The 12,909-nt window shown below is 46.5% G+C and overlaps 1 long non-coding RNA gene across 1 annotated transcript; it reads left to right on the forward strand.

Moving 5' to 3' along the window:
* The first annotated feature begins 9,981 nt into the window (after positions 1–9,981).
* Positions 9,982–11,668, forward strand: LOC129385669 (uncharacterized). The gene is made up of 2 exons (XR_008613156.2): positions 9,982–10,361; positions 11,532–11,668. It is a non-coding gene; the product is annotated as an uncharacterized lncRNA (long non-coding RNA).
* The last annotated feature ends 1,241 nt before the right edge of the window (positions 11,669–12,909 follow it).

Here is a 12,909-nt window from a genome sequence, read left to right on the forward strand (position 1 = left end):
ATACGGGTCTTCTGGCACGAACCCCCCCCCCATTACGCCTCCTTATTTAAAAACCCAGTGTCCAGTGCAATGCCGGATTATGGGCCCAGTGCCGCGCGCTGGATGCTGGGGCGCTGGGAAGGCGCGGCATACTGGGAGGCGCTGGTGCGAAAAGCAGCTTTAGCGCGTAAAATACACGTTGGCTGGCCACCGAATATATCTGTTGAATACAGAAAACAACAGAGAGCGTTTTAGTGCAGTAAAAAAATGTCTCTCCCACGATTCGATCTTCTGACCTACAGATCCCGAGCCGGGTACTTTACCACTACGCCATTTCTCTTTTTTTCTTCTTTATTGCCTCGCTTGACACAGAGTTTACAAGCTCAGAACAGAATAACAAGATCATAGTACCGAGCACCGTCAGCTGTTTGCTGACTACAAGTCATCTGTATTTCGGCATATACAACAACATTTCTAATCTTAGAACCCACTCTGGTACATACGTCTGCACCTTCTGCACTTCGACAAAATGGGACACATATTCGCAAAAATATTCGCGAACTGGTCTAGCATTGATATCCGCATTGTGCACAGAAGTCCGAGTTCGCCATATACTGTGCAGGCCCAGGAGGATAACTAGATCAAAAGGCATTCCATGCGGACTTAATGGCAACTCTTTTTTCAAGGTTCTCTGTAAGATGTCCCAGAAGAACACTCCAACCCAGCAATCTAAAAACACATGTCTCTGTTTTTTTGCACAACAAACAATGAGTACCCCACGGAACAAATAAACCTTCTTCTAACCATGTTCTAAAGGGTAAGGTTCCTGTGTGCAGCTTAAAAAAAGGTTTTAACCCCTTGCGCAACTAGCATTTTTTAACGCGTTTCAAAACATCTTTTCCTTTGCCTGCACAGTATAATTCACGGTACAATGGCACAGGAAATAACACATCCACAAGGTCCTTGCACAGTTTCTTACGTGACACACAAGTCAAATATTGCAAAGAAAAACGCACCGATAAGAAGCGGAAAGATGACACCACCTATTTTAGATATCCCCGTACTTGTCCTTGCTGACACACCGAAGACACAACAAACTCCGGTAGCACTTTACCCAGCCTCGGTTGAATCATAGTTCTGAGAAAGGTATCTTCTACATCTTTCAGAAAAACAAATCGATTGACGAGTTGTCTTACATACAGATGCACTAAACCAAAGCCACCATCACTCCCCTTTTAAACAGATTTGTTCGGCTCGTTTTTTCCCACAGAGAGCTCCAAATAAAGACCGCGAACACTCTGTGCATTTTTTTGTACATTTAACCTGCTGCAATGCAAAACTTGCATTACATACCATAACTTGCTTACGAGAAATAAGTGCACGTCGTGGCCCGTGCGAAAAGCGACTTATCCCAGGCTTTCCATTTTTGTGCATTTTCACGTAACACCTCTGTTTGTTGTTTACAATTAGGCTCCTTGTGGGAGTAGTACTGCGGGGGCACTCCTAAGTATATTGTCGGTGTTCGTTGCCATTTACTGTTCAAAAACATCCTTGGTGCGACGTCCCATTCCCCCCTGCGAAAACCCAAGGCACTGTCCCAGTTTACTGCACTACCACTTGCTTGACATGACATGGAAAGAACTTTATTTGAGTCCTGATGGACTGTGATCTTGGGGAGCTAAAACCGAAGGCTCCCGAAGATCAAGTCGGTGACGCCGCCCACGATGGGACCGGGAGATGAAGTTCCGCCGCAATATCGTGGGCCCTCTGGACAGCCTGTAGTTAAATGTGGAGATTGCTGCTCTTGAGAGATTCCTGCAATTGTTCTTTCGTTATGGGTGGAGAGGCGTTAAGGGCTGGGCACAACCAGAGCATGCGTTCAAAAGAGCATGAGTCATGACCACAGGCTTTTTGGTTCCAGGCTCGCCTCTCCGTTGCTCGTAGCCGCGTGTCTTGACACGCCGTGCTTGCTTTGTTGAGTCGGCGCTTCGTAGGTGTTGCCTCGGCGTCCATTGCAGCCTCGTCTGTTGAATAACTGTCTTCGAGCGTCGCAACGGCCTCACTTACGGCGGCCTTGAGTTGAGCTGTTTTCTCACCAGTACCGGACACACTTACTGGCAGCTGCTTCCCTAAAAAGTGGGTTTCAGAAGGGCACTCTGCCGAACCTACTTCGAACCTTCCTGTCGAAGCGTCTTTTACAGTGGCGTCTCCTGCCCGAGCGTCTGCAGCCCTGTTCTCTTGCGAACCTGCATAGCTGGCGGACGCCGTCACTGCGGGCGCGACGCTGATAGACGCCAACCTCCCAGCCACGCTCTCCGCTTCCTCTTCGTCCATGAGCATCTCGCTCCGGTCTACTGAACCAAGCGTCCTTCCTTTCTTTAGATCAGTATCCGGTCTACTTCACCGCCTACGCTTGCAACTGTGGCGTACGAGCGAGTACAATTAGCCTGCTCGTGCCCGGCAAGCTGCGCACCTGGGCACTCGGCATTCACGTCGGATGTGTCCAGTGTGGGGACAGCAGAGCGGCAGGCATGCGCTGGCCGCTAATCCCTCCGTTCAATTTCCTTGTCCACTTTCTTCTGCTTGGCACATGGCTTCCTTCGACACCTCCCGCTTTGACGACTGCGCAGTCGCCACTGGACCTGAAGTTCTCGGCGCCGATGGTGGATGAGTCGTTTCTTCGTTATCGACTGAACCCGGGCACCATCTACAGTGTTTTTTTTCGGACGAAGCAATAGCAACGACAACGACAGCACCATTACCGGCCTACTTAAGCGACTGGCATCGCCACGCTGCATTCAGTGGGCACGAGAGCGCGGCAGGCATGCGATGGCCGCTAATCCCTCCGTTCAATTTCCTTGTGCAGGTTGGTGAAGTACCATCCCTTTATGCTAAGCGTTCTAGTAATGCATGCTTGCTGCTCTTCCCGTGCCCAAGTGTTCTTTATGCCCCGTTACAACACTGCCTTTTTGTGTTTAAAGAGTTAATGATGTGTGGTGACGTTGAGTTAAACCCTGGGCCTGATGAAAAAGTGCTTGCTGCCATAACCGCGCTTTCATCAAAATTTGAATCCCGCCATGCTGAGGTAATGCAGACATTCGGTGACCTTAAACGAAGTCAAGACACACTTGCTCAAAAGGTTTCTGATCTATCAATCAGACTACAAACTCTTGAGACAATCGCTCAATCTCTTTAGGGTGCACAGCCCTCGGGAGATATTAGTAGCATAGTTTCTGCGGCTGTTAAATGTGAGAACACCGAGCTCAAATCAAGGTTCGATAATTTTGAAGATCAGTCGCGGAGGGACAACCTAAATTTTTATGGAATTCCTAACAAGCCGTCCGAGACCTGGGAGGAGTCAGAAGCTCACATTTGTTACGTTGTTTCACGCCATCTTCAATGAAACATTTCTGGCCATAACATTTCTAACACCGACTGAAACAGTTTGTGGCTTCCAAGCCTCGTCCTCTAATTGTCAAGTTCGCTTCATATAAAACACGAGAAAGCATTTTATCACGGAGAAAAAAAAACAAAAAAATGAAGGTGTTTTTATAAGTGAAGACTTTTGCCGAGAAACACGGCAATCGCGGAAAAGTTAATTGAGCTTGGCAAAGCTGCAGACCAATCTTTTTCTTTACGCTCGAATAAGCTTTTAATGAATAAAAAGACGTACATCTATTGTGCAGCCACTGATACGGTGTAAGAACTTGAGACAGTTCGAGAGCCACGTGCGCCCCAAGGAACTGTAGCGCCAAACCCACCAACACCACCTCTGTAGCTATCTTCGGCTCGACCCCCTTACAACAATCTATCAGTACTTTTTAGAAACACACGTAGTATCTTCAACAAGCGTACGCAGCTTTCTTCTATCATTGATTCTTGCGGGGCAGATATCATCATTCTTACTGAAACGTGGTTATCAGAAAAAAATAAATAATGAAATATTCGATTGTGAAAAAGCATACAACATTTATCAGTACGATCGCGACTTTCGCTTGGGCGGAGTCATTTTATTTGGCATCGCCAATGCGCTCAACTCTTCAGTTCTTAGTGTTGCCTCGTCTTTGGAACTGATTTGTGTACGCGTAAATTTTTCCTCTCGTGACTTCATTTTTTGCGCACTCTATAGGTCGCCTACTGCCTCACCCTCTTTTTCTTCCGATCTTCACGATATTCCTATCATATTATTTGTAAGATATCCAAATTCACCTTTTTTTCCTTCCTGGCGATTTTAACTTCCCGAACATAAAATGGCAATCCCAACTCATTTCTTTAGAGCACAATTGTTCTGAGTGTACTCAATTCATAAACCTGCGTTCCGATTTCAACCTCACTCAGCTCGTCCACCAACCAACGCGCATTACTCCTAATTGCTCTAACACCCTAGATTTAATCCTCACTACCTCACCTGACCTTTCTTCTGCAATAAGTTATCAGCCAGGAATAAGTGATCACTTAGTGTTGCATTCTGATATCCCAGCTCGTGTTTGTATAAAAAAAATTGTAAAGCATATCCGTGATTTTTCTAGAACCGATGTTGAGGCTATGACGGTAGAAATGGAACGCTGTGCTGATTAATTTATTGCTGAGTTTGATCAGCGCTCGGTCAAGGAAAACTGGTTGATTTGTAAAAGCAAATTACTGTACCTTATTGATCGTTATGTACCCAAAAGAATGGTTAAATCTTACCAACGTTCCCCGTCGTTCAATACAACATTACGCCGTCTGCGAAACAAAACGAAGCGCTTGTTTCGATGCGCGAAACGTTCGAACCTCGGTATACGTTGGTCAGATTATCAAGCCGCTAACGCTGCTTATGTTCGGGCGGTTGCTGAAGCAAAACACGTTTTCTTTACTGTTAGGCTTTCTTCCTACTTGCACAGTAACCCTCGTAAATTTTGGAACATTGTTGGCGGCAAAACTAAAGGCACATACATTTAGAACATTCCGACATCGCTGTTCCTGCCGATGAAGGCTGCATTGTGCAGAATAATGCTTTCACATAAGTTTTTCATAAAGTGTGGCCTGTTTGTAACCCTTTGATTGCGGTTCGGAATTTCTCACCTACGGATTCCATTGTAATAGATTGGGATGGTGTAACCAATCTAATTAACGGCTTAAAAATATCTTCATCTGCAGAACCCGATGAAATCACGCCGAAAATTTTGAAATGTACTGCCGTGTATTCATCTATTCGTCTCTATAAAATTTTTGAACAGTCCTTACAGTGCTTAATTGTACCCGACGATCGGAAAGATGGGAAGGTGGTTCCTGATCACAAGTCAGGTACTACGCATTCACCCGAGAACTATCGCCCTATCTCATTAAACAGAATTCCTTGCAAAATTCTTGAACATATCATATATTCACACCTAGTTGATTTGCTAGAAACCAATTAATTTTTTCACCCTTGTCAGTACGGCTTTAGGAAGCACTTTTCATGTGAAACTCAGCTATTATCATTTACCAATGACCTGTTCTTTAATGCTGACCTAGGTTTTGATACTGACTGCATTTTCCTAGATTTTGCCAAGCCATTTGATACGGCCCTACATAATTTACTAATCCTTAAGCTCGGCAAACTTAATATTGATCCTTACGTCTTATCTTGAATTAGAGACTTCCTGACTAACAGAACACAGTATGTAACAGCTAATGATTACTCTTCTCCGTCCTCTGCTGTAACATGAGGAGTGCCGCAAGGATGGGTGCTGGGTCCATTGCTCTTCCTCGTTTATATTAACGACCTCCCTGACAGCATTACTTCTTCCTCTGTTAAGATCTTCGCTGACGACTGTGTACTTTACCATAAAATTACTAATCCAGATGATGCAAGCAAACTGCAAAACGATCTGAATAATGTGTCACTCTGGTGCAGTAAATGACTAATGCAATTTAACGTAACCGAATGTAAAGCTATGCGAATTTCCCGCCACCCGCCGTGGTAGCTCAGTGGCTATGGTGTTGGGCTGCTGAGCACGAGGTCGCGGGATCGAATCCTGGCCACGGCGGCTGCATATCGATGGGGGCGAAATGCGAAAACACCCGTGTACTTAGATTTAGGTGCACGTTAAAGAACCCCAGGTAGTCAAAATTTCCGGAGTCCCCCACTACGGCGTGCCTCATAATCAGAAAGTGGTTTTGGCACGTTAAACCCCATAATTTAGTTTTTTTTTATTTCCCGCCGTACAACAGGCAGTGACACGCGCCTATACTTTCTTAATAGTAATCAGCTAAGGTCTGTTGACTCATACAAGTATCTCGGTCTTCATAATGTCACGTGGTGGTGACGTTGAAAAACACAGTAGCAATACTGTGAACGACACAATTAACTTTTATTGGGCGAACCTGTGCCCACAAAACAGGCTACACATATAGCACACCGATAGCGTCGAACACGGTCGGCGATCGTCGAAAATCTGATCAGCGGGTCAAGTGCGTCGGCTTTTATAGATCGGTCGTCGAATGTTCCAGATTAACCGCTGGGACCCGCGTGTCTTCGACAAAGTTCTACACTATTCGTGTCGCGGATAGATGCAATCGGATTACACAAGTTGCGGTGAAAGACAGTGGACGGAACCATCGATAACATTCCAGAAACTGCTTTTACATGCAGGCGCGTCCCGCGCGTGGTTGCCCGATAAATTTAAGCACACGTGTCATTACCCCCTCTGAAAAAAGCATCGACCCGATGCTGTAAACAAACGAAAGTAATTAACAAAAGCACTTGTAGCAAAGAAAACAACAAAAATAAGGAAGTTCCCCGTACAAAAATGACTGTTGATTAACCATTGATGTATTGTTGGGGAATTCTTGAAACAACGGACTTCAACAAATTTTCAAAAGCAATTGAATTCGCTCAACACTTGCACAACAATATTACCGTTGAGTGTTCTCAATAAACAATTTATTGGGTAATTTGTGTTGATTTTTGTAGTTGTTTTTTTGTTGTGTAGCAGTTGAGTCCAGTATACAATAATTAGGACTCGCATTGAAGACATTCCAAAAAATTTAATGCGAAGCGTTCCAACCTCATTCCTGTCACTTTGCGGCAGGTAGGTTCTTCTTTCGCCTCGTTTTCATAAAAAGAAAATAATGTGTGACCGATGGGGTGGCATTTAACGTCGGCCGTCGAGCCCGGTGCTCTAACCATTAGGCCACGAACGCGCGCATGTTCCTCTCGTTCGACAGCCAGTAAGTTCCGAAATGCTTGGCGCGTGCGCAGCGTGCCACTTCCTCGTGCTGTCGCTACAGCTGGCGCTTTCAAGTGCCTATCTCCGGGACCGCCCCACTTTCGTAGCCGTTTTCGCTCTGTAAAAAACTGCAGCGTTAGACTAGCTTCATACCCGCCGTGGTTGCTCAGTGGCTATGGTGTTGGGCTGCTGAGCACGAGGTCGCGGGATCGAATCCCGGCCACGGCGGCCGCATTTCGATGGGGGCGAAATGCGAAAACACCCGTGTGCTTAGATTTAGGTGCACGTTAAAGAACCCCAGGTGGTCAAAATTTCCGGAGTCCTCCACTACGGCGTGCCTCATAATCAGAAAGTGGTTTTGGCACGTAAAACCCCAAATATTATTATTATTATTATTATTAGACTAGCTTCATGACCGCCCAAGTTCATAAGTTATTTCTTCGCCGGTGTACAAATGCCATCGTCGTTTTAACATACACTAGGTGACATAGCAATTGGTACGATCTAAAATGAGCACGTTTCGGGGAGCAGAAGAATGCGAAGTTCACTCGCAAACACGGTGACTACGCGCATGTGGAGTTCCCCAAAAGTAGACGCGGCGGCAGCGCGGCCGGCGATAAGACAGACGCCGACACGCGACGACGCGACCTTCGAGCATCCGACGCGCTGTGGGAACCGTAGGATGCAAGCGGCGCACACGCTGCAAACATACACGTGAGAGATCCTCGAATTTCCTGCGTCGCACCCTCTGTCCGGAAAGTAAATATAGCTTTTTTTTTATCCAACGGCCGTGGTACTAGATCAAACAACGAACACGCTTTGAGATCGCAGCGCGCAGCCGCTATAACCATTGACTTCAAAGAGCTTCCGATTCAGAAAGAGCCGCAACAGTATCGCAGCTAATTGCTGTATCTGCGGCTGCTCCCGACTCTCGCCTTGCAAGAAGCATGCGATTTATTTGAGCCTCGCCGAACTGTCGTCCTCCCGTCTCCCAAGCCTGCAGGACAGGTCCCGTATGTTCAGAAGATCACCAAAGGGGAATGAAAGAAATACAGGTCACGGACTCTTATCATACCTTACTTGTCACCTCGTCATCTGCAAAGGTGTTATAAACTATTCTAGTAGCGTTACTTTTGTAAAAACAAAAAAATTAGTAGTAATTTTTATTTCTAGGCGGCGCTACGAACGTCAAGGTAGCGTTCGGGTGTCTGTGTGTGCGCACGCGGTTGCAACCGTTGTAGCTTCGTTTTGAGCACACTTTTTCAACAGTACTCATCGTTACCGCTAGTTTCGTAGTCGCATATTTTGGTTGCAGTATTTGTTGTTTACGCTACAAATTAGGTTGTTCTTAAAATTTTATGAAGGTTAGTGTATGAAAAATTATTACCAATTAATTAGTGGTTTTTCCGCGCGGTTACTTTGTGTTTGAAAGGTTTTTATAACTCCATACGATAGTGAAGCTGTGAACGGCTTTCGGACTCAGTTAGTTGGCCGCCGTTGTGTAGTGAATCACGCCTCGTGCTTTTTGATGAAAGTATTTTTTTCTTTTCGGACATCATGACGCACATTTTAGTGAAATGCTTTAACGACGATAAGTGAGACGTTTATCCGTTGAAGTCGTTGGCTGACCCAGCTATTAGTCTTCGACTGATGTGCGAGCCTGGCTGTTTTGATGAGCTGCGCGGCAGAGGTCATGATGCCTGTTGGAGAGAAGGCACTCCGAAACAGTCGCAGCCGAACTTCTGCAGATAGGAAAGTAATCTCGTTTTCTTGGGCACGTAGCCTTTTTTCTATTTTGACATTCACAATCGTGAGATGTTAAGCACACCGTTCACTTTCTTCAAGCAAACCGTATGCCCCGGAGCTAAAGCGCGCGATACTAACGCTCGCTGCCGCCGTCACTTCGTTTGAAACAATAGTAGGCGAAGAGGCAGCGGCGCCCCACGTGCGTAAAATTGCATTGCTTCACTTGTTCCTGTCTAATGAGCTTTCCTTAATTTGTATGAGAGAACACAATTGGAGCATAAGGATCAGCTTCTCTGAGCAGTGGTAATTTTTTACAGTGGCCACGCCATCTTTCATAGGGGCTCACGTGGGCCGACTAAGCCCTTGTTATCGCGTTCCGATACGTGAGAGGCGCGCTGCCTTTCAAGGTATTTAGGCAGATACTACGAGCTTAGGAGAACCGCGACAAATAATTGTGCAGCAGGTGTGCAGCTGTGCTACTTTTGTACCACACTCGTACCGGAAGGCGGTGTTGCTCGTCACGCTTACGCATTTCGTAACTATGGCGGCCGCCGTGGCAATTTGGGGCTCGAGGTCGTGGATATGATCCCTGCAGCTGCCGCGTTCCAAAGGAGCGGAATGCAAAAACGCTCGTGCATTGTGCACTGTAGGCAAAATTAATATGGAGTCCCCAACTACGACCTGCCTCATAATCAGATCGTTGGTTTCGCACGTAGGACATCATAATTTTTTTTTATAATCCGTAGTGGCTCATCGTATACCATACGGTTAGTGTTATCACCTTTTGTCCCGTAGCGGTTAAGCGCGCCTAGATTTAGGTTGAGCCTAATGATGGGGCGCACCGCAAAATATATTTCGCCTCTTTGGGATTTGCGGAGAACGGCCAACCGATAAGTCGCAGCTTCCGCGCGGTGACTGTACACGGATACACAGCGCAAATGAACGGAGGTGTGGTGACAACGTCGCCAAAGAACACAGACGCCGACGGCATAGAGAAAGGGATTGAACAAGAGCGGACACTCAGCGAAAATTGGAAACAGGAAACACGTCACGCTATAGTATTAACACCGACGAATTGGGGGCGCGAGCATCGAAAAAAAGAAGAATGTGAAATGAGATTAACAGAAATTGTTTTATTTTTTTTTATTCTTTCTCGGAAAAATTAAAAATATCTGCGTATGAATTAAATTAATCTTTGCGGCTTACTTCCGTTGCCGAGTGACAGGCGAACCGGCGAATGACAAGCCAGATGTTTGCGTCATTCGTCAGACACACCGCCAAAGCGAGAGAGACCGGCCGCGCATCTGAGCGTTGGACTGTTCGGGCACCCGTCTGCCTGTTTTTCTATTTTGGGATTTAGCCTAGTTTGGCGGCCTCCCGGCAAATTATTGCGTTCATTCGGAACTTCGACATGGCAGCACTGCACTATTAGACTACGGCAAGGTGAGAAACATTGTTCGACAGTCTGCGACGCACTTCAAGCAATTAGGCTTACTGCCCGGCACCTAGGCTAGACTTGTGACGCAGTTAACGAAAAACAGCGTGGCCGTCGTGGAGCAGTTAATTTGAATTAATGAATCGTACTGGGAGATGTTTGCGACGCTTCCTATAAGCCCCAATATTACTTTAACAAATTTCGGTAGTTTTTGGGCACGCTAGTCTCACAGGGTGCTGTGACAAAGTTTCGCGTGTACTGAATTTTACTGCGACAAGTTTTGGCGCTTTCTCTGACTGCCAACATTATTGAAACTAATTTCATTACTTTTTGGGCTACCTTTCTAGCGCAGTGGGCGCGCCTGGCGCTGCGACTCGGTTAGCGAAAATCAGCTCGGCCGTAGAGCGCGGTTTCGCGCTTTAATGTACTGACTAGTTCATGGCGCTTTTCTTTGAAGCCCAACATTGTTGAAAATTATTTTCGATACTTTTATTTTCAGGCCCGCTCGCCGCGCCTGTTGTGACGCAGCGAAAAGCAGCTCGGCCGTGGTGACAGTTAGTTTGGCGCGTACTGAATCTTACTGCGAGAAGATTGTGGCAATTTTTATGTCCCCGCAACAATTTAAGCCTTCTTTCGTTACCCACGCTTGTCGAAAACGCGACGAGCCATCGTCAAGAGTGATAACACGGGAGTGCGTTGCTTGCGCCTGCAGAACGCACAAGAGATAAGCCAAGGAGCTGAAACGCCACGAACTAGTGACTCGAAAATTCTGTCTTCTGGACGGCACCCACGCATTTTGTCTTGAGTGCGAGTAGAAGGAATTCTGCGAGCGTCCAGCATGCTCTGGTTGAGAGCCTGTGTTGTGGCCACCTCTGTGTATTCGTAGCGTACTGTCGCGTCGGTTGTAGCCAAGTTCGCGAAACGCTCCGTTGCCCGCGCATTGGTGCTATTAAAGTGCAGGAAATAAGTATTGGGAAGAGGGGAATGCTTGGAATTAGAATGTGTTTGTGGTATGTACGGTATTGCTTGGGATGAGTCGGGTATTTTCTACGCCGAGTGTGAAAATACGAACTGCATTTGTTTGTAATGCCGCCCACTCACCACTTTCGCACGCTTCGCCTCTACTGGCATTATTCTTGCATGTTAAAACCAAAATAACACTTGTAATTTTTTTTCAGCTCAGGTCGTCTGGTGGATCTTCCTGCGGAAACTACTGCTGCTTACCTGGTGCCACAACGTTGGATGAATGCACAAAAAGCCCGCGACGAGCATTTACAAAGAATAAAATAAACGTAAATTTTTCCTCATTTCACAAGGTGTCTTGCGTCTTTATGAAATTGCACGTGGCACATATTCAATGGAGGCTTGTGAAGATCGTTCGCAATCAATTTTACTTAATAAAATGATTTGAAAATAAATGTTTAATAAATAAAAAATAAATATTTAAATAAACGTTTGCTGCAAAAGCAAAAAAAAAAAGGGGGGGGAGCCGGCGTGACGCGCACCAGCTAGTATTTAAAACGCGCGCGCACAAAACCGAAACCGGAAGTGTGCTTCAGGTTTTAACACCCACGGCTTGGTGCGCTGCAGTCAATTCGGCCGCAGGGCTCTATGGGAGTGTCCGCTCTTGTATTCCTTTTTCTATGCCTACGGGCTTGCCTTATCGCCTATCACCGCCAAAACTACCGCAGTAAGCATCTTTATCTAGCGCGGCGCGTTTCCGTTGAAGGCGTACTGTACAATTTTAATTGGTGATAACCGAAACATGCCACCGTTCTCTGTTGCCTCTTTGAGCTGGGCCGATCCGAATGTGCGTTGCTTGCAGAAGCGAAAAGAGCGCCACTCGGCGCGTTGTCGCCCCGAGCACCGTTTGCGCGGTGAAGAATGATGCGTGCATGAAACTAGCTCACTGCGCAGACGCTACCGCGCAAAACGCGCAAGGGCGTGTACACGACGTTCTGCACACAAATCGCGTGTGATGATCGGAGACACGCCGGAGCGCCTAGCTTCAAAGAAGCGGTGCATCTTCTCACTCGTACAGGCTCGCTCACGCTCGCATCGCTCTCGGCGTATATTTAGGTCATTCCTGCTGCTGGACTTCTACCCAAAGATTCGATACCTGCTCGGTATCGGCTATGCACTGTCGCGTGGTCTTTGGTTCTGCGAGAGCCGGGAATATTTCTCCCTGCTGTGAAACATCGCTGTGCGTGTCTTAGCTAACATTTACCGTAGCAACCCATTTCTTCCTTTTATAGAGAGCGCTCGTAAAGAGTCGCAAATTTTTACTTGCCAGTATAGTGTGTACTTCTATTTTGTGCGTAGTTATGTGTAGTGTGTGGCAGATTCTGAATCCACGCAATCTCATTTTCTGTCCACATTCCCTTCTCGCAGGTTACGCATGCAGCAAAAACCCACATGCTAAATTGTTCTACGTCAAGAGCAGCTTGGCCTCGTGCAAGAGACACCCGTTGATATGTGGCTGATTCACTAGCAAGCTCGCATCTCTGTTGCCACTCTCCATCAAGTGGGATTTTTAACTATTTTTTGTGCTGCTGT

Source organism: Dermacentor andersoni, chromosome 3 (genome assembly GCF_023375885.2).
Source record: "Dermacentor andersoni chromosome 3, qqDerAnde1_hic_scaffold, whole genome shotgun sequence".
Lineage (NCBI taxonomy): Eukaryota > Metazoa > Arthropoda > Arachnida > Ixodida > Ixodidae > Dermacentor > Dermacentor andersoni.